Consider the following 27,955-nt stretch of genomic DNA (forward strand, 5'->3'; position numbering starts at 1 on the left):
TTTGTGTCTCTGCATGGGGCTGTGCTGGGGTAGTTTGGTTTCAGGCTCATGGGGTGCCTTTACCATGGAGGTCAGTAAGAAGCCTGCTGGGAAGGGGAATAATGCAAGCAGCCTTTTCACCTGTACGACACTGGTTAGGGATGGGGCTGGCCCAGTGCCAGCTGACTATAAGCAGGATCTCATTCTGCAAGCACTTATGGGCCTGAGTAAATCTACTTGTGCTAATGGCCTTATTAAGCTCAAGCCTGTATACGTTACAAATCTGCACAAAGAGAAATTAGACCCCAGATTAGATGAGTCGCTAAAGGCTGTGAACGTACAGCTGTTTGCCAAATTGCACACTGAATTTCATTTTTGCGTAGACTTTTACTGATAGCAATTTGAAGGCAGTCATTAGAGGCATCAGCCTTTGAATGAGAAATTTCAAGGGACACTTCAGTATAAATCTGCTCCTCTGCTATAAGAAATTATTCCTGATTTGCTTTGGGCTATGGAAACCAATTACATGAATTTTGCACAATAACCTGTTTCTCCCAAACAGGGGTAGCACTTCTGGCCATAAACAGACATACTTTTACTTCCAATTAACTGTGTGGGTGTGTAAACATAAGGAAAACTGCTTTTTCAACTTGAATTTAATAACCAGAAAATAGCTGGAAGAAAGAATCATCATTTACAATTAGAATATGAGACTCTGGCCATCCTTATTCCCTTCCTCTGCAAGCCAGCTGGATTTGTGAAAACGGACATCCTCTTTCCCATTAAATCATAAATACTGCAGGCTTTATTCCTTACCAGCTCCTAGGCTCCAAGATTTAGGAAAGGGTGCGGTACTAATTTTCAGAGCTAAACTTGACATAACTCATGCTGTTCTGGTGTTCTTTTAAACTTGAGCTGTGTTTTTCTTCTATTCCAGATACTCCAGAGGTGCCCTGTAATCCCTGAACCCTACTGAATTCATGCCCTGGTGATATATAAATGTTAAAGGGATGCAACTGGTAATTCTGCCTGGCTGTTAAACTGCCTTGTGTCACCCTATTTCTAAAGGCTGCTATCAATGTATGTGTTTTACCTCTTCCAAGCTACAGTGAAAATGCTTTAATCTTATTAGTAGTATAAAAATAAGTCATTACTAATGCTTAAAGCAATTGTTATCTTCTCTCCCTGCCAGCCCATTCTACTATGTTAATATCAGTATTTCTAAAATGAAGCTTTTGTACATGTGAGTCGGGCCTCCCGTGTCATTTGTTTGAAAATCCTGAGAGCATTTTCTTAAATAAAAATTGGGCAGGGAAGGAAGAGGGTCTTTTTATTTACTTTCAGGTTTCCATCCTTTAGGACTTTCTTGCTGGGTGTTCTCAGGTTACCCCTGCAATTAGAAGACTTAATTAGTTTTAAATGAAAGCTGAGATTCCTGCATTCCCCAGGAGCTGGAGTTTTCATTAAAACCACCACCCAGTATCATGAGACTTGCAATTAAATTCCTGAGCTGCCAACACAGTTGCAGAATGGTTTGTAAAGCCAGGGTGGGATAAATATATTGGGAGAGCAGGCTCTCAGGTGGCTTAAGCTGCTGCAACTGCTTCCACTTTAGCCGAGCTCTGGATATTTACTGAGAAGCACAGCAGTGCTCAAACCAGATCTAGCCAAGTCTTCAACCAGGCTGGGGCCAGAACAGATGCAGCCACGGTGTATGTATTTGCATGTTGCCTGTGTGAAGGCACGAGGACCTTTGTTAATCTCCATGTGTAAGGACCTGGCTGGGAGGCGGAAGAATGAACCGTGACAGCTTAAGTTGCATCTTCTGGGACTCTTGCAAAGGTTAAGCCTACTGTAAAGCTTTTCTTTCCGAGAAGCAGTAGCATTGGGAAGTCAAAAATAACAATACATGCTGTGTCTCCACCCTCCAAACTTAGCTGAGTAGAAAAGTAGTGAATCGTATCAACTTTTCTCCCAGTTGCTAGGCTTAGTTCAGTGATCTTAGTGCAACATGGGAGAAGTTGTGCTGGCCAGGTTGGGATATGGACTGTTATCTAACCAGCAGGAAAGAGCTTAGGATTTGGGAGGGAGGGAGAGGGGCTTTCCTTTGTTAACTGCTCTTGCACCTTGCACCGAGAAGAGCATCAAAGTTTAAAAAGAGCACCCTAGCAGAAAAGTGCTGGTATGGTGATAATGTGAATGCATGAATCTGTGATCCAGGTGACCAGATGCATCTTCCCTTGATGTGCTACTGGAAGGGTTCAAGCACAATCAGAATGCGCTTGAAATTGTGACAGTCAGAAGTGAGGAGCATTGCTGGGCCAGGAGGAAGAGCCATCAAGAACCAAAATTAATTACAAAACAGACACACAGTTTTTGCTATTTTGGGCTGTCTTCTCCTTCAGTACCTTGAAAAAGAGAGTACATTGCAGAACCAAAAGCCCTTATACTCACCTCAAATTTTCAAGTAAATTATTTCCCTTCAGAATTAGGAAAAAAATCCTTCCAGGATTTTTGATCAAGAGAAAGCTATGCAGGGTTCTGTGGTCCTCTCCTGTTAGCCCTGGCTGAGAAGGCGCTCAGGCAGGTCCCTATCCATTCCTCCAGCTGCAGTCTGCCGAGCTCCCGTCTTCCCACCGGCAGTGGTCCTTGGGGCCTTGCCACACAGAAATTTCAGAAAGGTGCGTGTCTGTCCCCCAGGTGGCTGCTATTTTCCCCCTTCTAGGTGCTGGAGAGAGAGGGGGTTTTTAAAAATAAGACCAATATTTGGAATAACTTGTGATTTCAGTTGTAAAGAAGCTTGGTGAGATTATGTAGCAGCAGCTGCTGGAAAACATAAAGTGATTGATTCGACAGGTCCTATCTCTAGGTCTAGCAGGCCTAGAGACTTGAGCTTTCCTGGGAAGAACCACCACTGGAATAGCAGCCAGGTTTTCTCTTTTTTTTTTTTTTTCTTTCCTCCCTCCCAGCCCCCAGCAGTAGTGCTACTTTTCTAACTTAAAAGCCGAATCTGTTCCTTTGCTCCACATCGTGCGAGTCTGCAGAGACAGCGTGCAGGAAGAGGGGCAGAGGCTGGGAGCACTTTCATCTTAATGGGGCTCTTCGTGTGTGCGAACATCCCGGGGGGAGCCCTCTCGGGAAGAGCTTCAGAGCCTGCGGCAGTGTGCGGTGCCGATAAGGAGATGAAACAATAGCTGCGACACCGAGAGCCTTCGCACAATTAGTTGGTGAGGACGTTACAGAGTCAAGTGTTTTGCACGTTTTGCTGCATGGAGCAAATCCGCTCCCTCCTGAATGGTTAACTCTTTCTCTTCCTTTACCGCTTAATATAATGCACAGCTTTAAAGGGCATCCAAATTTGTGAATGCTAAGGAAATGGCACTTGGGTTTCTTGTTGCTTGCAATGGTTTACATTTCCCTGCTTCCAGGGCCCCTGTGAGACCTCCAAAACACTGCAGTGGAGCCCAAGCCCTGAGCCTAGGTGAAGATTCAGCAATGCACAAGCCGTGCTCTGGCAGAGATGGGAAACCTGAGATGTCCTTGCTTGAAATCCCGAAGTGGAGCCAAGGAACTGTTCCCAAACTTCTTGTATTATTGATGCCTCATTTCCTCATTAATGCCACAAAGACTTATGTGAAGGGACTTCCACAGTGCTAATGGAATTACCCACCTAAATCTCCCCCGTGCTGATGGCAGGGAACGCTCCGGTTCTCTGCCCTCACGTTAGTGCCGGGTGAGTAATTGAATTATTTGTTAGCTAGCAAAACTAAAAATCCTTTCCTTTTAGGTTTGATTTTTGTTGGTAGCGTTGAGGGCTTTTCAATACCTTTTACTTAGGCTTGAGTTATAATTTGAAATACAAACTGAAAGCATTTTGATCATTTTTCCCATTCCAGTGATGGTCAGTCGTTTCAGTCAATCAGCTCTGCATTTTTTTCATGAATAAAGTGCTGTCCTGCAACATTTCACCTACCTCTATTTAATGCACAAAATCTGTCTGAAAGAGCATCTTTGAAATAGCTAATGTTTCCCATTAGCATTAATAGCAATTATATGCTTGCACTGGTGAAGTCCTTAATCCACTGTTCCTCTGTATGATGTGCATCACTGGTTGAAGGCAAGGAAGGCGTTCACTCCAGTGCATAGGAAATGAGCTGTGCTCCTCTCAAAGTGCAAGCTGAGAGATGCCCAGCCATCTCGCCTTTTAGGCTCAGGCAGACACGGTGTTTCTTGAGGCTGTAGCAAAGACAGGGCATGAAAAGACCCTCCGAAGGGGACGTGAGTCTCAAAATGCACAGAGGTCACATAGAGGCTATATCAGAGGGATGTGGGCCAGTTTTGGGGCATCCTTCAAGCAGACTGAGCAAGGTGCCGTAGGCAGGGGCAGGCAGTCAGGCTGTGCGCTCCTTCCCTCCTCCCTCATTGAATTAAACGAGTGTGGCAGGAGCTGCGCAACTTCTGTGTGCCTGTGCCTGCTCCTGCCGGGACTTCCACATCACTTCAAATCTGGTTATGGTTTTGCTGAAAATCCTTACCCATAGTGTCACTGCTGCCAGTTAATTTCCTAAAATCCCCTTGCATTTGATATCTGTGCCAGTGCACACAACTGCACTGGCTGAGCTCAGCAAGGATAAAACGAACAGCACAATCACTTACGCTGAGGAGGACTGACTGCTGGGCCAGCGAAAATGACTGTGAAGGAGTGGGAATAAATCTGAAAGGAGCCACTCTTAAACCAAGATGGGAGGATACAGCTGGGGCTGGGTTGCCCATTGTGTGAAACCACTTTTACTAATCTTGTTCAAGTGTGTGCACAGACAGCTGGGAGTGATTTATTCATTGTAATGGGCCTGATCCTGTGAAGCTGTTAAGTGTTGCCAGCAAAGGTGACTGGGTTGGCAACTCTGTGCAGTAGGAGGAGAGGTTGTATCTATGGAGAGAAATACAAGTTCAGGACACTGGAAGTATGAGACTGGAGATTAATGACAGAAAACTCTCATGTGTTTGGGGAGAGGAAAGTAAGCAGGAAACAGGAGCCTAAATTAGGCTGCAGCTCTCTGGGCAAAACACTCAGGTTATAAATATTCTGGTAGCATTTGGAGCAGGGCTGGCTGTGCTGATTGCTCTTCGCTGTCCTTGACAGTATCGGAGTGTTATTCATCCTAGTATTCTGCTTTGCTGACAAAACCACCTGGAGTATCTCAGAGGTGTGGGAGGAGGCTGTGCGTGGGTTTGGCAGCCAGACTTCTGAACGTGTCGGTGAGCAAGGAGCCTGCGCCCTGCTTGCCACTGCAGCCTGCAGCACTGCAGGACAGGAGCGGTGGGCTGGGTTGTGAGCGTTTAATTGTTCAGCTGGTGCCAGGGATGCTGGTTTTAAAAAGCGTCTTCTCAAAGGAGCCAAACCTTTACACAAGATCACCGACTCATCTTGACCTTTGTGATCAAGCTGGCACAAGGGCTTGAAGAGAGTCATCACCACTCCTCCCCAGCCCCAAAGCTGACAGGCAAGGGAAAGCAAGGCATGAAGAGGAAAATGTGGGGTTCTGAGGCCCCAGCTGGGTGGAAGAGCTGGGAGCAAAACAACAAAATGCTTCTCATTGTCAGGCTTAAAGCACAGCGGATTTCAGCCTCCAAAATCCCACAGCAGTTGCTTTACAGGAGCAAAATAGTTATTGCTCCAAGGAGTCGGTGCCTACAGTGAGCTCCACCTTTCCCTCCCTCTTTGTCATGGCCCTTTCCTCAGGAGGACTGAGGGGCATCTGGAAGTTAGCAGCTCCCGCAGTTTGTGACAAATGAGACCAGGCACTGGTCAGTGTTTTCTAGGCTGCAATTTATGGGGTCACTGGGAATTGCTGCATTGCTGAATGCAGTCACTCCGCTTAACAGCACAGCATTGCTTCTAAAGGATCCCAGCCGGCTGCTCCTGTCTGCTGTGGCGTACAGAAATGAAAAGTGCAATCCAGCCTCTGGTTCAAATGAAAATTCTCTGTAATCTGGAATAGCTCTACCCTGGGAGGTTCCTTAAATATGATAGCAGGGCTGCTATGCAGGGGAATATGCTTTTTTATTTGTAATGAAAGGAACTTTATTCCTATCATAAAAAAGTTTAGTGCAGAAAGTTAACTAAGGTAATGTTTTTAGAAGCTGAAAATATCAGGAACTCAAATAAAAGGCAACAGTGATTTTCTTTTTTCTTCCCCCCCCCCTTTTAAAGCCCCTGGGAATTAATTTCCTGGTGTCATTGTCGTAACTGCAGACCTAAGTAATTCATTTGTATTCATGTCAGTCCCACGTATGCTTCCATAAGTATTGCATGCAATTTAAACTAAATGGACAGTTAAACAAAAGATGGTACTGAGCAAATCAGACTGCAAACCATATGTATAGGCAGGAATATAGCCCTTTGCAAGAGCTCCACTGTGCCATCAGTTGTTCTCTGCCTGGCTGCAATGTTTTTCTTGGATCGTTTTGTCCTGGTTTCAGCTGGGATAGAGTTAATTGTCTTCCTAGTAGCTGGTACAGTGCTATGTTTTGAGTTCAGTATGCGAAGAATGTTGATAACACTGATGTTTTCAGTTGTTGCTAAGTAATGTTTAGTCTAAAGTCAAGGATTTTTCAGCTTCTCAAGCCCAGCCAGCGAGAAAGCTGGAGGGGCACAAGAAGTTGGCACAGGACACAGCCAGGACAGCTGACCCAAACTGGCCAACAGGGTATTCCATACCAGGTGACGTCCCATCTAGTGTATAAACTGGGAAGTGGGGGCGGGGGATCACCGCTCGGGGACTAACTGTGTGTCGATCGGTGGGTGGTGAGCAATTGTACTGCGCATCATTTGTACATTCCAATCCTTTTATTATTGCTGTTGTCATTTTATTTGTGTTATCATTATCATTATTAGTTTCTTCTTTTCTGTTCTATTAAACCGTTCTTATCTCAACCCACGAGTTTTACTTCTTTTCCTGATTTTTTCCCCCATCCCACTGGGGGGGGGGGAGTGAGCAGCTGCATGGTGCTTAGTTGCTGGCTGGGGTTAAACCACGACAATTTATACAAAGAGGCCACTCTGATTGTTGTTTCCATACATGACATATTATGAGACCAGTGCTCATGTCCCCATGGTGTCAGTTTAAGTATTGCCTCTTTCTCTAGCTGATATATTGGGCTGATACATTTGCCCTGTAGGAAGGACACATGGAGTTAGGACATGCAGCGCAGACTCCAGCCCTGAAATTTAAGGGTGCTTGCTGTGAGCTTAAATGTGTAGGGTAATGGTCACCAGAGATGGAGCATGGCTGGTCAGGCAATTCTGGTATTTCTCAGGTACCAGTATCCTCTGGATAGGGAACATTTTGCAGACTTAGAATATGACCATTGCTGTGTCAGTGATTGTCATCTACTTGATGACAACCTCAGCTATGCATTTTTGTCCAGTCTGCAATGGTAGGTTTAGAGCAATATGAAGGAACATGAGTTTTGAACCCTAGAATTGTGTGAGCTTGTTTGCAAAGAGAAGGATGTGAATAAGTTAACTGTGTGTACCTTAAGCATTTGGGGTTTGCTTGGGGTTTTCAGCTTCAGTAAATGAACTCACTGAAGGAATGGAGCACTGTGTTCTCCCACTACCTGATCTGCATCTCATTTAATAAGTTATCTTCCAGTTTGATATTTACATTTCACCCTGTTAATGCTGTTGGACAAAACAGTGACTTCAACCAACAAGGTTGAATAATTTCAGGAAAATTTTCTGGGACCCTCTGTCTGCTCATTCCCAGTTGTGCTGGTGTCACTGTTGTGGCTAAAGTCTATACTGAGCAGGTAGCCTTAATGACATTCAGAAGTAAAACTTTTCATGTTAAACTCTAGGTTTTGGCTTAAAAGCAATAGCCTTTCAACTAATCCCATTATTTAGCCAACCAGCACTTTAAACCAGGCACTTATTGTAAAGGAGCCAGTGTTTTCCAGACATGTCTCTTTGCAAGATGATACAGGAGTTACTGTGTGGTTATCATTGAGTTATGGTTATTCTTAGGGCTAGGGTTCATGCTGGGAGAACAAGAAAGAGGCTAAAGCATGGTTGGAGTGGGGCTGTGAAAGGGTTCCCAAGGTAAGTGTGGGCTGCAAAGGGACCTGGGCTGTCAGAAACTTTCTGGTTGGTGTGTTATAGTTGTCTTGGCCGGGGTTGGGGAAGAAAAACCCAAACAGATACCTTACTTGTCTGTGACTCCCTCTTAATCACAGTTGCTTTCGGGGGCAGATGCATCCCTTTCCTGGCACACAATTTCCAGCTCCAGGGAAACCATTAGCAATTTTACTTAGAGTATACTTTGAAATGTATCATCTATCATTATTTTCTTATTTTGAAGGAAATGGGCTATTCATGATTTTGAAATCACAAGCTGCAATGATTTCTCTCTCCATGAGAATTCATTAGGCTTTATTTCATCAGCTACCTAATGCACACTATGATCTTTCCAAACAGCAATTGCAATTGCACAGCAAGAAAAACAGACTCTGTGGACATGAGGAAAAACACCCCGGATAGCAGTCCAGACAGTTCAATTCTGCAAAATCAAAAATCGGATAGCAAGAGTTTAGGTAAATTGAAGTTGAAAGAAGGCAAAATCACTTTGCAGACCCAGGATAAATGAAAAGCCAATCTGAATATCAAATTGACCCTGCTCCAGGGGAGAATAATTTGGCGTGATGTATTTGGCATCTCTCAATATGTTGCTTGCAGAGAAATTAAGTGCCTGGAAAAAAAAGAAAAGCAAGTGAACATAAAGTCATAAGGAAATAAGGGTCTTGATCCAAATGCAAGCCTGAAATAATTCTGGAGCTGATGCACTTCTAAGGGAAAGCAACACTGTAAGCTGCAAGGTTTTTCTTGGTAGGAGTGTTCCTTTATGCAGAAATTATACAGCTATTGACACCGATTTTAGCATGGCAGCTCAAGGACAGCGTTAATGAACACAGGGCAGATAGGAATGAGTGTATGAGAAATGAAGAAAAAGTACCCAGTAGAGGGACTGGGGGAGTGGGTAGTAAGAGGCATATCCTGGCCTCATGAAGTTACTGGAAATTTTGTCATGAATGTCCAAAGAATGAGTGCTTTCTGTTTTTTTTCCTTCTTTCTTTTTAATAGTGGTCTTGGTAAAGTGCTTCTGTAGCCAAGCAGCCTTCCTGAAATGCTCGGAGTGACTGGATTCATCACTGAACCCACCGCCCTGAGAGCCAGAACAGGAGTGGTTTCATTCACGAAGTCTTGCTGCCAGGTCTCATTAGTGAAGTAAGTGTTGTCTTTTCTCCTAATTACCCTGTGCAGACATCCCTGGTGCTGTTCAGCTTCAGTTCATGGTCCCTTCAAGCTAAGTGCAGCTTCATAAAAAGCCAGCCTGTTTTGTATGATGTGCAGGGTAAGAAGGCACAGACCTGCTGGGTGGGTGCAGATCATAAATGCCAGAGCTAAATGAGAAGGCGGGATGGCAGGAACAGGAGCGGGAGATCGTACCTGTTATTTACCATTGGGTCTCAGGGGAGTTTTGCCACCAAATTCCATTAAAATGAGACTTTCAACATTTAAAAGTACAATTCAGTGGCTTGTGTCATTAAATAAGCTAGCAAAGATTGTATATTAGTCTCTGACAGAGCTACGTTTGGGTGAAAACCATGCTGAATTATTTATTTTGTCATTAATGTCACACAAACCACGGTAAGGAGAATTATATGGGCTGCAAAAGTGAGCAGCGCTAAGTCAGATTCAAACAAATGAAATTGTTATTCTTCAATACCAGTCATGGGTTGCAGCCACCTAATGCATCCAGGAGAGGATGAGAAGTGAAAGGTAAATCAATGGAAAGGTTCACACCTGACTGACAGCCTTTAAATAATGTAAAGGGTCCCTTGGCACACAGCAGAGTTATATAACATATTAGCATTTAAGACCAGTGGAAAGACAGGCAGGGAAGTGTTTCGGAAGTTTTGTCCTTGTAGCTGCAAAGCTCAAAGGGCTGGAGAGGAACGTACCTTGAAAATGGGGTGGAAAGCTTCAGCTGCGCCTGGAGAATGAGAAAACCAAGAAATCTTAATTTGGACAGACTACATTTTGTTGATATTGGCCTTTGGTAAGCCCAGAAGGGGTCTTGTGCTGCGCAGTGCGGAGGACTTAAGGGCATGGTGCTCTCTGTAATACTCGGGGCAAGGATATGAACCCAAGACCAGTTTGGGAGTGGGGGCTCAGCCCTCTCTTGTGTTACACAAGAGGACATCTCTGTAAGCCACGCTGTAAGAGTTTCCAGAACTCCGATTCTCTGCCTACCTCTTGTCAGCTGTGGACATACCATTCAGGGCATCTTGGATGTTTACAGCTGTGTTCCTTCTTCTGTGAAACAGCTCCTGTTTCCCTGAACAAACATCTATGCAAATGCAAATGGAAGGGCGTCAAGCAGTTGGATGAACAAAATTGGAAGTTGTATCCAGCAAATATGGGTGCAGGTTACAGTCACCTTCTGCTTCTGGTTCTGCAAGCCTGTGCATTATTGTATATTCTCTTCGTACACGTGTACATGCTGTCTTGCTCATGTGCGCGCTCTCTCTTTCTGAATTACGAAAGGTCTGAACTTTGCATTTCTGACCCCAGAAATGGGTCATAAATGGACCATTGATCTGTAGCTGTTTGGTGCACTCAGAAAAAAAGTTGCAAGGGAAAGATTATAAATATCTGTGAGCAGAAGGATGGACATACCTTCTCCCTGACCCTGTGAGCAGGCTTTTGAATTACATCTGCTAGATGATGACCAAGAATGTAGGGAGATTCTTTATCTGGTTTTAACCTTGGTGGCGATTGTACAGGCTTGATTATAATTACATCTTTTCCATTTATAGAGAAGCTGCCCACAGAAAGTGACACATGAAGATGTGGGAACCATGAAGACCATTATTGTAGCTTCATATTAAAATCTAGATAAATAGAAAGCCTGCATATATATATGTGTGTATAGATATACATATATATATATATAAAAAAAAAAAGTACATGGCTGACACTCTTTTCACTACTCTACTTTCACATTGTTGTTGGATACTGTTGAATGTATGTGGCCTCACCAGCAGTGGCTGTCTATGGACATCCTCTGCTTACCCAAAAGCAGAAATTAAGGTGCATTGGCTGCAACCCCTGCCCTCCCTCTGGAAGTGTTTCCCCACCACACATCAGGCTCGGAGAAATTGGGACTTGGCAGGGATGGTATTTGATTTCTGATTCAGTGGCAGACTTTTTGTGGGACATTAGGTGTACAGCGATTTATGCAGCTACATAAGCTATTCAGCTTTCTGTTTTGTCATCTATGAAATTGGGAGAAGTAGCCTGAAAATTATGTAGTGATGAGAAATACTTTAGTGACTGCATCGTGCTGAGGCATAACTGTAATGAGGTAACAAGGCTGTGAAACTTTGGTTTATTAAATTCTTTCCTACTTTAATGGTTAAAGTTTATAGCAACAGTATCAGAAATACATCTGTTTTTTTCAGAAGTTGGGGCATTATTTATTCTACAGTGAGAAACAACAGCCAGTAGGAAGGCAAAAATTAACTTTTCATGCAACTTTAGTGAGGATATGCCTGTCGGTTCATGAAGGTCGAGAGGGTTTGGTTTTGCATGTCAGATAGTCTGCGGCAGACTGGGAGGTTTACATGGAAGATTTCATGGAATAAGCTGTGTACTGTAATGGTTGGATGCAGCCTTTAAACAGGCACATCAATCAGAAGGGAATTCTGACATCCAGGAATGGGCTAAAGAGGTTAATTGCACATATTTTTTCAACAATAGAAAAAGTTTTGATTTAAAAGTATGATGGACAAAATTCTGCTTTGTTTTGTTCATGAGTACTAATAAACGACCCCCTAATCTGATAACACCATTTGCTTTAGTGTTTTTAGACACACCTCTGACTTTCTGATAGAGCTATGAAAAGCGTCTCTTTTCTTCCCAGGCTTTCTTCTCTTTTATCTACCACCCACCGGTCTCCTCACTTGATCCTCTTCTCCCAGGTGGATGCTCTGAAGTTCACACTTGGTTTTGGTGCCTCCAGGCTATGGGATAAAAGGTAAGCACAGCACCAGCAATGGAGAATTCAGTCTCTTGACCTTTTCAGTAGCCCCTGTTTGATGAGAAGAACCAGCAGACAGAAGAAGCAGGAGGGTGTCTTCGCAGCTACCTGGCTGGAAAACCAGAGTAGCTCCCTTTAACTATGAATTCAATGCGGCAACTTAAAACGTGTCTCCACTAGCAGCTGCCTTTCACTGGATTTACTTGACTGGGCTTCGTTGTTATTTATCGTCCTACTAATTTCTGTGTCACTGTGTGCATGTGTCATACGTCTTGTGTGACACATGACTAGTAGTTATTGTGATGTATTCTTTTTTCCCATTAAATCATGGGCAGAGATACTGAGCAGCATGGGGCCAATGTACAGCCCACAGGGACCTATCAGAAATACTCTAGTGGATGAGGATTTCACCACTCGCCATTCCGTTTGAATAGCTTTCATTTAGTCACTTTTGTTGAGAAGTGCAGCACACTGATTTCATTCTGCCCCGTGAACCCACAGGCAGAGTAGTTGCATGACATACAGTTACTCAGTTCAGATAATGTGTGGTGAAGGAAAACCCTCCCAAATATGGAGCAGAAAACTGATTCTACTCATATATGCCATGCTGTTATGAACCACCTATTTGAATAAAAATTTCAGAAAGGTCATCTAAGTGCTTGGCTGGGAAGTTGGGTGTCTTGAAAACTCCAGAGTGGGTTTATTGCAGTGGGGTAAAAAGACTTTTTGGTCAAACACCTTTAAAAAAGTGTGAGGCAAGTGTTTGGGTCTGGTAACCTCCAGGGAAGTTGTGCAAGCATGCAGCTGTGATGGGGTGGCATGCAATGCAGAGAATGATTACAGTCCAGATTAAAGCAGTCAGGATAATATCACTGAAGTCACTCAAAGTAGTTTGTATTTACACCAATGTGAGTGAAAGCACAGTTTGCATTTTAGCCTAGAAGACTAGCTTCTGAAAAAAACCAACAAATTGAATATGGTGCAGTCACAGATCTCCATTAACTGTAGAAAGGGATTTTGGCTGCATTACACTGGGTGAAGCTACTTCAGGTTTTGATCTTGCTCTAGCATTGTTACTTCTCTGAGTAATTACTCAGTATTTATACAGCATTTTCTTTTCCTTACCGATAGAAAAGCTTGTTTGCCATAGCAACCCCAGTGGTGACTCTGCTTCTCAGGTACAAAGCACCTTCCAGCAGATGCACATCAGTACATAACATGAACTTTGGAAATAGTTGGTGTTTTAGAGCAAAAAGGATCTGACATATTAATAAGATGCCAAACAGAGAAAAGAAGGTATGCTATGAGCTCATTAAATTAGATTCCTTTGTAATCATCTTCAGTAATGCTTTTGTTTCCCCTGTTGTTTTTGCTTTCTTTTGTCTATGCGTGCACTTATTAAAAAAAATTAAAAAAAAGATTTTCTTGAGAAAGAATAGAATCCAGGTGCAGGCATCGAAGGATATTTTTAGCCTAGTGTTTGACAAAGACATTGTTAGCACTGCCAAAAACAACCGAAGGTGAGAGTGGATCCGTATTTCCCTTAAGGGAAGCCGCTCTGGGGTTGTGGTGATCCAGACCAAAAGGCTGCTGGATGCTTGCCTGGGCTGTCTGCAGAATTTGCAACCTGTGACTTAGTTTCCTTCTCAAGCTGAGTGTGTTTGGAGGAAGGCAAGGAATCCCTCATCTTTTGGCTGACCTCTTTTTTGTCTTTCACAGAAATGCTGCTACTGTTGCAAGAGTCACAATAGGTTGCTGCTGCTTGATGTGTCGATGCACGGGGATGGGCTGAGAGCAACTTCTGCCTTCACCGGCAGGTCCCGAATGCATTGTCCTGTCTTGAACAATATATTGGAGTGATTTACTCTTTCTGAGAAAACAGACCTTCCTCTCGCAGGTGTCCGACTGCTCTGGCTGGAGCTGCTGTGCAGGATTCATCAGTGGGAAGCTGTGCCATTTCTGTGTAATTTCAGTGAGGGAAGAGGAGAACATTGAATATTTTTCCAGCCTTACAATTTAATAGCCAGCTTGTCAATGATAAAGGGGGGGAGGATGTTCTAGAAATGAAGAAGATGCAAGAAATCACACATCACTTCACGCAACCATCTTCAGGTCTGATCATGCTCCCTGTGGGATCACTTGAGGTTTCCTCATCATTTCTGCAGGTACCCCTCAATGTGCTTATCTATTTTCCTGGCAAGCTTTTGAGCTGTTCCTAGGCTGTATGCAGCTGCAGCACCTGGGGCAGGTTAGCAGCTGTGTGGATGGATTTGCAACAGTCTTTGGGGGCAAAGCATGCTAGATCCAAAAGCTCTTGGGCTTGGTAACAACTACCATGATGCTCAGAGCTCTGGATCGAGCCCTAGAAATACTGATACCCAGCTGAAACTGGAAGCAAACCCAGCTCATAAAAATGACTGTTAAAACAGGCCTGATGTATTTTGCTTAAAATTTGACCAATTGTCAATGTTTTGACTGGACAAAGTTTTCCATAATATTATCAGAATCTTCTCATTCCTTTGGGGTTAACTAAGGGCAAAAAGGAGATGATTCCTTTAAATAAATTTTCAGATGAGAAAATAGGAGACAGGACCGTATGACCTTTTTATAAACAAACAAATTAAAAAAACCCAACCAACCAAAAAAATCCCACCCAAAGAACAAAAGAGAAAAGCCTAAGTATCAATGCCTTCATGGAAGGCTTGGCCAGCAAAGCTCCAAAGCAAATCATAATCCAGTAACTGGTGGCTTTCTGCACCACCAGTTCTGTTTCTTGAAGCAGTAAATTCATCTTTGCATCTCTGTTTAGAGAAAACCTCAGGGTCCTGCCTGCCTTTACTAAAGCATGAGTAACAGCAACAGGGGATGGCAATGCAACGGCATCTCCTTGGGCAGCATGGGCCACGGACCTTGCGCAAGGTCTTCTGGGATGCTCTGCTGCAAAAAAATAAAAAAAAGTAATCCATTATTTCTGCTTCACTTGTTGTCAGCACATAAAGATAAGTTGGCGTAAGGCAGTGTTCAGAAGGAGTTAGCTTGCCAGTGCGAGCACATTGCAGTTAACCTTGATATACTGAAGCAAAGGTCAGGGTAAGATTTAAGTGGAGATTTAGGGGAAAGCAGAAGCAGGTAAGCCCTGCTTAGTGGAGAGCCTTCTTCCCTGGATCGGGGATTGGCAGTGATACATTTCATTTTACAGGTATTGGGAGTCCGTAGAGTGAAGGCAGGGCTCAGGGTAAGGTATCAGCCTGACCTTAATCTGGAATTCATGGAGACCAGTGGTCTGGGTTAGGGCTTGCTCTTAGAAGTGGATGTTGGCTTTAGCAGGACCTGTGCTGGTAGAGTAGATCTAGCTATATTTGATGTTATGACACTTTGAGATTGCAGGAATGAGGTTAAGAACAGGTTTAGAGTTTGTGTTGGGTTGAAGGCTGGATGCAGCATAAGTTTTTCTTTTAGTAAAGGGCAAGACAGAGCAGAATGTGAGGAAATGTTAGAAATATAAATAAAATTTTTAAAAAAAGGTATTAGAAAGCAAAGAAACAAACCCCAAGCACAGTATTTCATTTGCACAGTGAATCCTCCAAGTCAATTTCTGACTGAATTGAACAGCTTCATCTTGTAGTTGAAACTATTTTGAAATCCACTCTTTTTCTCTCTGCTGCTGCTAGGGACCCAACTGTGTAATGACGGCTGGGTTTCATCTGCATGATTTTGGGAGCTGAAGGGATTGTGTTCTCCACAGCTTATTACTGGTAAGACATCTACAGAAAGGACTTTTCATTTTTATTCCAAAATCAGCTTCCCCAGCTGCGATCTTCTGCGCTGGAGTTGACACCTGTAAAAGAAAAACAAGTTGTAGCTTTTGATTTATCCATTGATTTAATAATTGTGCTTTCTGTGTAGTAGTGATCCCTGGAAGCGATGCAAAGTGTTTCGTCTTTCCTGCCTGTCCGATAGGTTATATTTTAAAGGAAAATTGTAAGAAGTGAGAGATCCCCACACTTCCATGATCCTGCTGCAAATCTCCAGGAAAACTGAGATACTAAATAGGTGTTAGCTTATGCTGGAGTTCCCTGCGGCATTTTGTAAAGCCTGCATTTCTCAGGAGAGAGATCTTTAATGCTACTTTGCTTGCTGATAACCCTCCCTCTCCTTCTCCCCACCTTTGGCAATATCTACCCTGTGGAGGCGGTAGAACCCTGAAACCTTTTAAGATTTTCTGTTCGTGTGAGCTGTGGAAAACTGCTTGTCCACTGCCCAAGATCTCTATCCGTGGGGGCAGGCCAGGTTAAGGTTAGGGTGGGAGTCAGGGTCAGGTCCCCTGGCTCCATGGGGGTGGCTGCAGCCACTGCTTCCCCAGGACAGGGGAGTCCTGCTAGAGCTGGGGTGGGTGTTTGAAGATGCCCTGTACTTGTGTATGATGTGCTGAATATCACACTGACACCCCGGTGCTGTAGTTTTTCTTGTTTCCCTCCCTAGGGTTACAAGAAATGCGATGAAGGTATCTGCCTGCCGAGGAAGCTGTAGCTAATACTAGACCTGCCCTGTTAAAAGCCACGCTTCCCTACTCCTGCAGCAACTCGGAGGCCGTGCTATAGACCATCATCCCCTGATACTTTCCCCCATGCAGGCAAAATGCACAGCCCCGCTGAAAGCCGAGCTGGGGCTGCAGCATCCCTTTTCGGTCCTACGCTGTGCTGGAAGGTGCTGTGCCACTGCTCGGGGCAGAGCGGTGCTGCTGCCTGCACCCATCGTTGCCTGCATTCCCACAGTCCCTCCTCAGACTGCTGCGCCGTTTGTTTTCCTGATGGGAAGAGTAATATTTTGTGACAAAGGTGGAGCTTCGTAACAGCAGCAGCAGGAGTTAGTCTCCTTTCTGACTAGTCCTTCAAGGAAAATCTTTCAGATCTTACTCTCCCGGGGCTGAAATCAATGCAGGCGTTAAGCAATGTGGCTTGGCTATTTGGGTAAAATAGCCTAGTTTTGATTAGGTAGGGAATCAGAGGATAAAGGGATTTCTTTTTCTCAGAATTGGGCATAGAATAGCAATGTAAAAACCTGGATCAAATAGCTAAAGCCAATATCTTCCCCTTGAGGCTTTCTTTTGGTTCCTTTGTAGCACATCAACTTAAAAGAGACGTAAACTCCTGTTTCTGAAGGTTGCTGAGTGGGAGGGCAAAAAAAATAAAAGAAAAGGGGAGTTCACAGCTGCAGCCTCTTAGGAAATTGTGGTAACAACCTGTCATCCTTGGAGTCATGGCTGATAATGTTTCTGTGTGTCTTTGTGTCTGTTGGTCTTTATCTAAATTATCTGCTGGCACATCTGAAATTTAATGATGCTGTATGACACTTGGTACAATACAGTCTCTTTAGCATGTTCCCCTCTACCGGTACTCAGGAAGGCAGCATGGACAGGAGGGAAAAAAGTGCTTTTTTGCTACATTTTGCTCCTGATGTGTTAATCCTCTCTAGCCTGCTGAGCTGCTCAGTCTGTTGGCTACATTTGGGCATTGCAGGCTGAGAAGCTGATGCGTACACTTTCACATGCCTGCAGACATACCTGTCCTTATTGTGTATTCTTATAACTTAAACTCTATTTGGTGTCAAAAGGAGAGAACAGATACAAACGTGCTTCTTTTAACATCTCCCATGCTAAGGAGCTATTCCCACTGAACTGGCATAGGGATATGTGCTGCCATTTCCTCCAAAAAGGTGATTTTCCCATGAAATACCTGCAGTTCCCTTTCCAGAGCAAGGCACAGCTGTTCACAAGGATTGCAGACGGGGTGAGATTCCCACAGCCCCTTCCTCTGCACTATTGCACTGCTCGCACCCTGCTTTGCTACTTTTGCTCTTTATTTTTCATTTTAGTGGGCTGGACAGGCCCAGAGGCTCTGGACACGTGACAGCACGGGTGGACAGAGCAGCTCGTGACACAGGGGGTGACGAACCTGACCCCTTGCAAGGTAGGAGACCGGCAAAGACCCCTGCCCTGCACCCACAGAGCTGCTGCCAGGCACCTGCTCTGACTCCAGCTTCTCTCCCACTTCTTCCCAGATTTGCAGTAACTTTTTTTAGCCCTTCATGTCGCCTGCCTGGGTCTTAATTTGATTTACAATACACGTGCTGCCAGGCTACCTGAAATATATTGAAAGAAACAACACAAATATCCTCACAGATGTGACAACAAAAGAATATAAAAAGAAAGAATTCCCTAAAAGGGGAGAAAAGAAAAAAAAAAGCAAGGAAAGAAGGAAGACAGCTATTTTTGTCAGGTATATTTGTTGAGGATTTTTTTCAAAGAGCTTCTTGTTTTAATAATGTCTTTGGTTAAAAGGAAGAACTGTTTTATTAAGAGGAGTACTTATTTTCTGTAGAATTAATATTCACCCATGAAAAAATACAGCTTCTACTTTGCATGCTAATTTTGACTGCTTATTTCCACTCCCTTTAATTTTTTAATGAAATTATACCTGGGTCCCTGTAATCCTAAATTCAACATGAAGAAGGAACCTGAATGCTACTGCAAATCTGCTTGCTGATTTCCAAAATATCTTATGCAATATATGTCTTGGAGAGAAGGCACACTTCCTTCAGTAAAAGAAAGAAAAAGGAAAAAAGGGCAAGTTTTCTTGCCTCCCTGCTTCCAGAGAGAAGCTGGAACATTCGAAATCTAAAGGCTCCAGTAAGAGAAGATGCCTAATGAGCAAATTTTTTTAAATCTTATTGTATCTAAATAACATCCTGGGCTTTGGCAACTTGTTTCATTACGGTTTGGGTTTTGTTGTTTGGGGTCTTTTTTTTCACATCAGCAGCTGGTGGCACTGGACTGTATCTATTCCGGAATTACACTTTGATGTGGGGTATGTTGCTACAACAGGAGCAGGATTTCAGGGTGATGTGGGCTCTCTCCTTAGGGAAAATTTTCCCACAGCTCATGTCATTACTTCACAGAAGATGGGGGCTTCTTGCAGGAAAGCTCTTGGCGAGCCCTGGGGACACCCACTCCAGTCGTGTCACCCACTGGCCCTGGCACAGTTTCGGGATATTCCCATCACAGATTAGATACGGTTCCAACATTTCCCAGGGAGATTGTTGGTCTGTTTATTTACTAGCAGGGCACTGTGCAAGAGGCACCAGGCGACCGCTGCCCACCTCCCTGGGTGCGATTTCTCTCCCTGGGGACATAACAGCCCTGGCTGGGAAGAGCAATCAGATGTGCATAGTTTGTGACACTGTGCTTGAATCAAAGCCATGAGTCAAGAAGCATAAAGCAGTCTCTGTCACTGCTTTCCCTAGGAGAGAATTTTTCTCTCATTTAACTGCCCCACACCTTTGCAAACCTTTTCTGCGCAGGCAGGCTATTGCTCCCTCACTAGCATAATGCATTTTTAATGAGCCCTTCTACAAAGACCACAAGGTAGCTCTGAAGCCTTAAGCAGAGGCCATGAAATTTTTTATTATATCTCTAATTTTTTTTTCTTTTACTGCACAGAGAGAAATGCAAGACAGCTCTGAGCAATAGTGACAGGATGGTCCTGGGTGAACAGAAGATGAATCAATGGGTAAGCAGTTCCTTTAAGAGTAAAAACAGTGTTAAATTGGTCAACTCCTGTGCTGCTTTGAAGCTCACAGGCATGACATTTTTGGTGTTTTTATTAGATTTTTTTGTGTGTTTGAGCTACTGCTTAGTCAAGTAGACAGTGTCAAATCCTGATAAAGCAAACTCCAACATCCTAAAGTCAAATGATGATATAATGCAACACGCACAAACTGTGAGCTGCGGTTTTTTTCCTTTTCATTCACTTAGCATATTTTTTAATATATCTGAGAATTTAAACATATCTGTCACTGCAGTTTAAAAACAAGCTGAGGTAGTTACTTAGGTAATTCAAAATGATTGGAAAAGATGAAGATAACTTGTAATTTCCGAAGCTTTGTATATGCAGGACAGCCTGTATTTCAATCTAAAGAAATTTTGCTGTAATGTTCTTCATCTTCTCCACATTTTGATGGAAAAATCAAATTATTTTGATACTCAGTGTTTTAGATGACATATTGCCTTTTCAGGTAGTGTAATTTCAGCTGTATATCACGAAGTGTAATGTTTTATCATTCTGTCTTACTTAGGAAAAAATCTATTCTTGCCTGAATCATTTCCGTGCCACATCAACTTGAAGTGTTTCAAAACAGGGCAACATGAAAAGCTCCTCTTGAAGTGTTTGACTTCTGCACTATAGACTTCTGAGCTCTCATCACTAACGGATCTGAGCACCTTCCAGCAGTGCATTGAACACCAGGACTAACATCTGCCACGTTTTGTTTGCTTTCGCATCCTCCCCTCTGGGAAAAATGCATGTGCAGTGACATGCCCAGTTTTGGTCAGCTTTCTCTGTATGAGATTGGTTTGATTTTTTTAAGAAAGATGCGTGTTTCTGAATTTCAGTGAGAAAAGGCAAGATGGAAGAAACGCACATAGCACTCGGAGCAGCATGCAGAAATGTTTGTAGAGGTCTGTGTATGGGAATGGTGTTGTTCAGCTTTCTCAGACTAATCTGGAGGAATTGCTGACCATACCAGGACTTTTTGTGGGAGAGAAGCAGAGCTGGACTTCCCTGAAAGCCAAGAACGGGTGTGCTCATTGCTAGATGGCAGCAGGTGAAGTTGCAGCTCACCTGGAGTCCAGCCACCAGTTAGGGACTGCCCCTCAGAACAGAGCAGCATGCCCTTGCTATGGCAGAGAATGAACAGAAGGGTTACTTCTACAAACTGCTGTGTGAGAACTTTGGGCTTGGATTCACACTCACTTGCAGACGTCTGTTGTCCAAAGGGAGATTTTTTTGGCTGAGAGGTGGCAAACGTGACATTATTTTGGGACTGTTGGTCCTTGTGCAGGAAGGGGTTGACTTCAGTTTTGAGGGAGCCTGAAACTTTAACTCTGATGTGCAAGCCCCATCCCCTTCTGCTAGCTCAGATGTCAGGCATTAGGCTTTATCTGCATTGCTAACTATTGTGATTGCTCACTGTTAACTCATCAGATGAGATGAGAGGATCTCATTACAAGGAGCTGCTGCGCTATCCATTACCAGTGCTGCTGTTTCAAATGAGACTCATTTTGCATTGGAATTTGACAGTACCGAACAGACTGGATGGAGGCACAAATAGTTTAATTGTCCTGAAAGTCAACTCAATTTGCCAGAGGAATGAGGAACTTCAATAGCAATGATGTTAAACCACTGTGGCTATTCATCTTCACTCTGCATGAGAGGTGGCCAGTCCTCCAACCACTGGCAAATGGATGTACGACTGTTCTCACCCCCACTGGTGTGCTGGTTTTGGCTGGGATAGAGTTAATTTTCTTCCTAGCAGCTAGTATGGGGCCATGTTTTGGATTTGTGCTGAAAACAGTGTTGCTAATGCCGAGATGTTTTCATCATTGCTGAGCAGTGCTTACGCAGAGTCAAGGTGTTTTCTGCTTCTCACCCCACCCCACCAGTGAGGAGGCTGGGGGGGCACAAGAAGTTGGGAGGGGACACAGCTGGGACAGCTGACCCCAACTGACCAAAAGGATGTTCCAGACCATATGATGTCATGCTCAGCAATATGAACCTGGGGGAAGAAGGAGGAAGGGGGGACGTTTGGGGTGATGGCATTTGTCTTCCCAAGTAACCGTTCACATGATGGAGCCCTGCTTTCCTGGAGGTGGCTGAACACCTGCCTGCCGATGGGAAGCTGTGAATGAATTCCGTGTTTTGCTTTGCTTGTGCACGGGGCTTTTGCTTTACCTATTAAACTGTTCTTATCTGAACCCATGAGTTTTCTCACTTTTACATTTCCAGTTCTCTCCCCCATCCCACCGGGGGGGGAGTGAGCGAGCGGCTGCATGGTCCTTAGTTGCCGGCTGGGGTTAAACCACGACAGCCAGCAACATCATTGCTCTCTTGTACAGAAGACAAGGCTCAATCCCTTGAAGGTGACAGTCAGCCACTGGCATTGCTATGCTGTAAAATGGCATAATGCAGAAATTAATCTGGGCTCATTCCTAAATCTAGTGCTGCCTTACTAAATCAGTTGGACACAAATTACAAGTACCTTTTTGTCCTTTTCAAAATCTCAGGCACAGCTGCCAGTACTCACTAGTTCTGGAATAACTAGTTCAGAGTTCAGACTAGCATTTTCTGATCAGTTCTGCAAGAAAGGTACTAGGTAAAACAGTTCCCTGGTTTGTAAAACTGGGTGATCCCTGTTTCCTAAATTCTCTGTGCAATATCCAAAGCAAATATTTTCTCAGGACCATCAGTTTTATTAAATTCTTTAATTTTATTTATTTTATTTCTCAAAAAATATGTAATGACTGGATAGCTGGAGATGATGGATGAGAAGAAGGTGGCAGCACAGTTATGGGGAAGAATGTGAACATTTCTAGATAGGTAGTGAAAGGAGGAAGAGACTGCCAAGGGCAGGCAATCCTTAAAGACAGGGAGAAGAGGAGAAACAGGAGTGAATATAAAGGCTGTGCAGGCACAGACAGAATTTGGGATCAAATTTACCATAAGATTAGCAGGAATGGGTGCATTTACATGGCATATAATGCGTACATCAAGGCTGGTGGTTGGCAGCCTCCTCTGTAGGGAGCAGGAAAGGTGCCCTCTTGTCTTGTCTCTTCCAGCTTGGGGGTCAGCTAGACATTTCCAGGGATGCTTTATGATTTCCCACTGCTGAGCTTTAACTTATTCCCTTGGAGCGACTCCTGCTGCCTCTCCTAAATGCTTTAGTGTCTATTGCAGAGCTTTCTAGACTGCACTATAAACAATAAATGGTTAAAAGCCAATGAGGAAGGAAATTGCTGGTTAACTAATCATAATCAAAATTGCCCCTAAATGACATGCAAACTCTGAGCCACTTCTAATGGGCACCAAATTCTCTTTCAAACTCAGCTTTAGATGCTTTTCACGTGCCCTCTCCAGCGTTTTCACATACCTGTTATTTCTGCTGCTATTCGCTACTTCAGAGTCTGATTCTTCAGGTCAGGGGACATTTCGTCACTGACTGCTGCATGGACAGGCACAGGCTTCAGAAAGTAGTTTTTATTGTTGTTTCTTTTTTTTTATTAAATCCTTATTAGCAGACAAAGAGGCTAAATTTGCAAACAGAAAACGGTAAGAGGAGAATCACGCGTCTTTTGATCATGATTATGCTATCAGAAGCCCACTAGCATAATGAAGGGATAGTTACTAAATATGTTGGGTTCTGTTTTCACACATTTATGGTGATTAGGCATGGGAGCGGGCAGGTTGTCACTGATTTTAGGCAAAGCCCTTTAGTAGGCATGAAGGAGCTTAAACGCAGATGGGAAACAGTTCCTCCTTTGTAGCCCACCTCTGCATTTCCAGCAGGATTAAATTCACTGATCAGCAGCAAATGCACAGCGTGGACTTGCACAAGCAATGCCCAGTCATTGTAATTCTTCAAGGTAGCAAAAGAGGCAAGGTGGTAAGTATTAAAATACTGGGAGCCTCAAACACAGCAGTTGCAGTATCAGAAGGCTTTGTATCAACTTAGCCGCCCTCTTGCGCATGCACACAGAGTATGAAGTCTTTTGCCCAAATTTAGCTTGCCTTTGCTTTGGTTCCCATACAATGGTCCCACGCAGATCTGTAGTTCTCCATCACAAAACCTCCAGTCCGTGATCTGTTGGCAGGATACCTTTGTCTGAGGGACAATGCTGGGCAGTGATGCTTCCATGGGATAAAAGACTTTTCCAGCACTTGGTCTGGTTCCAACTCTTTAATATGATATTGAAAGGCACATCCTCATGCTGCCACTGAGCAGACTTGAAGGCCAGGGACCTCAAGCCCACACCTCCCAGAGCCTGATTTTTTCAGACCTGTCATTAGCACTGGACAGCTTCTTGGTGCTCAACTTGAAATGCATGTTTTCCCCTTACGCTGAGGCTGACTATTTTCAGTGATTCAAGCATGTACATCTCATGATCAGTCTTATGGATTTGCTCCAGATTTTGTTGTGCTCATTACCATTCCAGGTGGCTATGAGTTAATTAGTAAACTATGTGTTTCAGGGTGCACCATAACTGTATATAAATAAATTGTTACTGAATAAAGAGTGCACGGATATAATGTATTTGATGATGGGGCAGAAATGCTTTGGCTTGCACAGGACAACTGAAATGTATGCATTATTAGTGACCATATGTAGTTCTTTACATTAATTGGTTCCATCTGACTTTGGGTTTTGGAGGTCTGGGGGTAAGGGACTTGATCTGGAGTCCTTAGTTATTATTCATAACGGTGTGATTTTCATTTCCATAGTTTTCAGGCCAGCCTGTGCTTCGTGAGATACGGTGATCTTCCCTCAGATGCTAAAAGGGAACGTGTTTGGGTTTGGACATCTGGGAAAGATGATACAAAGCCAGCAAGATCTCCCACTGGTAAGGCACCACCAATAACTTCTGGCCTTGAGCAGCAGGCCAGTGTCTCTCAAGTGTTTTCTTCCTATTTGTCACCCTCGAAGGTCGCCTTAGCACACAGATGGCCCCTGTTCGATGAAGCATGGAGGAAGGCAGCCAGAATGCGGGTGGCAGCCATCCCTGGCGGTGTGTGACAGATTGAGATTTTTTTGTGTCACCGCTAAGCAGGAAGCAAAGCATGTGCTCTTTGCTCCCACCACCAAACCTGCAAGTCACCCTTACTCTGGGGTGCCTGTCGCCTCCATGGGTATGTCTGGGCCTGAATCTATTGGCTTCTCCATTCCTCTCCTCATTCCCCGCGAGGCCAAGTCACAGGGCTGCATCCTTCCCTTGCAGAGCAGTGCTGGTGCAGGGGAAAAAGAGTGGGATGAAGGAGGCAGAGAGGATCAGTAGGATATGTGCAGTGCCTCTTACAGAGGCAGTTTGGCATGTCACCACCTATGGACACCCACCTCAGTGTTCAGGAGCTCCCTGTGGATGGGCAGGTCCGTACCACATGAGTAGCATCCATCCCATCCCTGCAGCCAGGTCTCTGTGACCACAGCGGTAAGTTTCTGAAGAGCTACAGAGGGCTTTCTGGCGTTAAATTCTATCTTGCTATTTGTTGAGTAAATGCCCCACTTGGCATCCAGAAGCGCAGCCTGGAACTATTAGCACAGTTCATAATTTCAGCAGTGGTTATGAGCCTTCAGATTGAGTCTGTTCTCTCACTGGACTTATCGTTTACTTCAGCATAATTTTTTTTTTTTTTTTTAAATTCATGCCCCCCCCCCCCCCCGACCTCACAGAGATTTTCATGCATTTAAATGAAAAAGCTGAACAGTTCCCTTTTCTCATTCACATTATGCAGCATTGCCCTTCTCTGTATTTTATCCTATTTCAGAGCTGTCATGCAAACAAACCCAACTAAAAAAAAAAAAAATCATTAAAGAAGTGTGCATCCTATCAGCCATCTGTCTCAGCTCCTTCTCTCGCTGTATGTGCAGGGAGAAATCTTTTCTCCTGCTTGTCCTCCTCTTTCAGATGTTTTCACTTCTTTCCTAGAAGTGATCCAATATCTCTATGGTTCCCCAGAGCACTGTGGTCTGCTCCAGTTGCCCAATAAACCCCTACACACTTCCCCCCCATACATGTGGTATTTACTATTTCAGGACCATGGAGCTACTGTTTTCTAAAGCATTTTTATGTTTTCTTCCTTGATTACTCCAGAAGTAGGAATTCTCTTTTTCTGTAAAATCTGTCCTGTCAAGCACACTACACTGCTAAGACACCCGCTTTTCTTTTTCCACCTGAGTATATCTGGATGAAGTAGTCATTGCATCTCTTTCTTCCATCACTGGAATATCTGACTGTTTTTAATATTATTTCTTACTCTCTTCTATATCATCTGATTCAGCTTTTGAGGAAGACTCAGCCATAGGCCTTCAACATGCACTGATTTTTTTTTAATTATTCTTACTCAAATATGATTGCCAGTCTAGCTTATCTTAGCCTTCTTCATCATGCCAAAAAGTGATGCTATGTTAAGTCTGCCCCATTTCATGTCCCTGCCTTTTGATCATTTGGTTATGCTGAAGTCATGCTTCTGCAAGGTAAGCAGCATGGGTTCCCATGGGATCGTCATGTTGGCCACAGAAAAAAAGTCCACTTTAGCAGAGACTAAATATGGAGAAAGTGCATTCAGCGCTGGGGTTTGCTGGTGGCAGGGGGATGTCAGCAGGAAGCATCGTTCGTTCTTGCTCTTGGCATGCGTCCATGGCACTTGTTATTGGCTCTCCTGGGCAACAGCCATAAACCCTCCCCAAACACACCTAAAAAACCTCCCCAAAAGGGGAAAACCACAGGAAAATGAGAAAAAAAACTATCAAATATCTCAGTAAATGGAAATATGATGGGGTAGGGCTCAAAAGAGGAAAATGCAAATTGCTCCTGTAGAACGAACGAGTATCTTGTTCTTGCTGCAGCTGATGCTCTTTGTGAGAAGATGTGGATGTTGGCATAGCTCTGGCGGGGAGCTTGCACCCATCACAGATGAAGAGAGCAGGTATGGGACAACAGGTCAAGGCTTTCACCTGTAATCCTCTGGTCTCTGGTATCCCACAGAGACCCCTGATGACCAAGAGACTGCCTTTTCCAAAGAGGAATATGTCCTGGTAGCAAGACCTCCAGTTTGTGGTAGAAATACCTATTACTTACTTCACATGCCTGTGGAAAAGCACCTGCCTGCACAGCAGGAGACGCAACAGGTATGAAATCACAGGTATGAAAGTGCATCTGCCAACTCAGGTGCAGAACATCTGTCAGTGAATTTAGGCTGCCCTACCTTCACACCTCCCTATGAAAACTTTGGATTATCTTGATTTTATCCACACAAGGAAGGTGAAATGGTCTAAATCTTAATGATTCATGGGGTGAGGGCTGCTTCTCAGTTTCAATAAATAGATTACCCTCCTTGTCAGTGAGGAGTAAAGAGCTGTTTTGAATTCATGGTGTGTTTTTAAACTTTCTTTCAAAGATTACTTTTTTTTCTTCCTTTCCCCTCCTCATGTATCTCAGAAGAAACTAGCTTGCCAAACTACTCTTCTGAGATAGAGACATCCATCTCTGTGTACGGTCTGTACTTGTGAAGCAGAGCACAAAGCCCTCTTTCCATTTAATCCATATTAATCATCTCTCTGCAGCTCCTCTATAGTTTCCACTCAGCCCAGGCACCAAAACATGTGCGGCTGCATCTTCAACAAACCAGAGCCTTTCACTGCACACCTGGTAAGTCAACACTCCAAAAATAAAAACAAATAAAAAGGTTTACTGCTGAAGAATTGAGGCTCTCCATGCTTGCAAACTGAATGCCTTGGGACTGTGGACTAAGGCAGGTATTTTTAGTGCCATCAATATCTCCTGGAGTTGATATCTCCCAAGACAGATGGTTGTTTCCCACAGAACGTTGTCAAATGTTTGCTCAGCCAAGATCAATTTTGTTCCAAGTCCTTTCCCACCTTCTGGTGAAATATATTTCACTTGCCAGACAAAAAATTAAAGAAACAGCCTGAAACCATGTCACTCTAGAGGGTTCTCATTCCCATGGCTCCCCTCTGTCCTTTAGCCGTGTGACTGACATCTCTTTCAGTGCCCATGGAAGAATAATAGATGCACTCACGGTGGAAGTGCGATGCCAAAAAACAAGGCTCAGGTCTCATATCAGAGGCTGATTTCCTCTGAGACCTACGAGAAGTCACTTCTCAGCCTGTCAAAGGGTCTTGCTGCCACATTTTGCTGTTAGATCTCCTGAAACCAAAGAAATCCTGAGCTCTTATCCTGAGAACCTTGAATCGATCTCTTAAGAAAATGAGGTGCAGGGTGGAAGGAGGAACAGAAGTGGTGC

At 43.9% G+C, this 27,955-nt stretch overlaps 2 long non-coding RNA genes across 2 annotated transcripts; both read left to right on the forward strand.

Moving 5' to 3' along the window:
• The first annotated feature begins 3,422 nt into the window (after nt 1-3,422).
• LOC128141303 (uncharacterized) lies at nt 3,423-12,281 on the forward strand. Its single transcript, XR_008234948.1, has 3 exons — nt 3,423-3,712; nt 9,122-9,265; nt 11,967-12,281. It is a non-coding gene; the product is annotated as an uncharacterized LOC128141303 (long non-coding RNA).
• A 1,729-nt stretch (nt 12,282-14,010) lies between these two features.
• LOC128141290 (uncharacterized) lies at nt 14,011-18,249 on the forward strand. The gene is made up of 3 exons (XR_008234943.1): nt 14,011-14,248; nt 15,755-15,838; nt 17,958-18,249. It is a non-coding gene; the product is annotated as an uncharacterized LOC128141290 (long non-coding RNA).
• Nucleotides 18,250-27,955: the final 9,706 nt, after the last annotated feature.

Source organism: Harpia harpyja, chromosome 4, assembly GCF_026419915.1.
Source record: "Harpia harpyja isolate bHarHar1 chromosome 4, bHarHar1 primary haplotype, whole genome shotgun sequence".
Taxonomy (NCBI): domain Eukaryota; kingdom Metazoa; phylum Chordata; class Aves; order Accipitriformes; family Accipitridae; genus Harpia; species Harpia harpyja.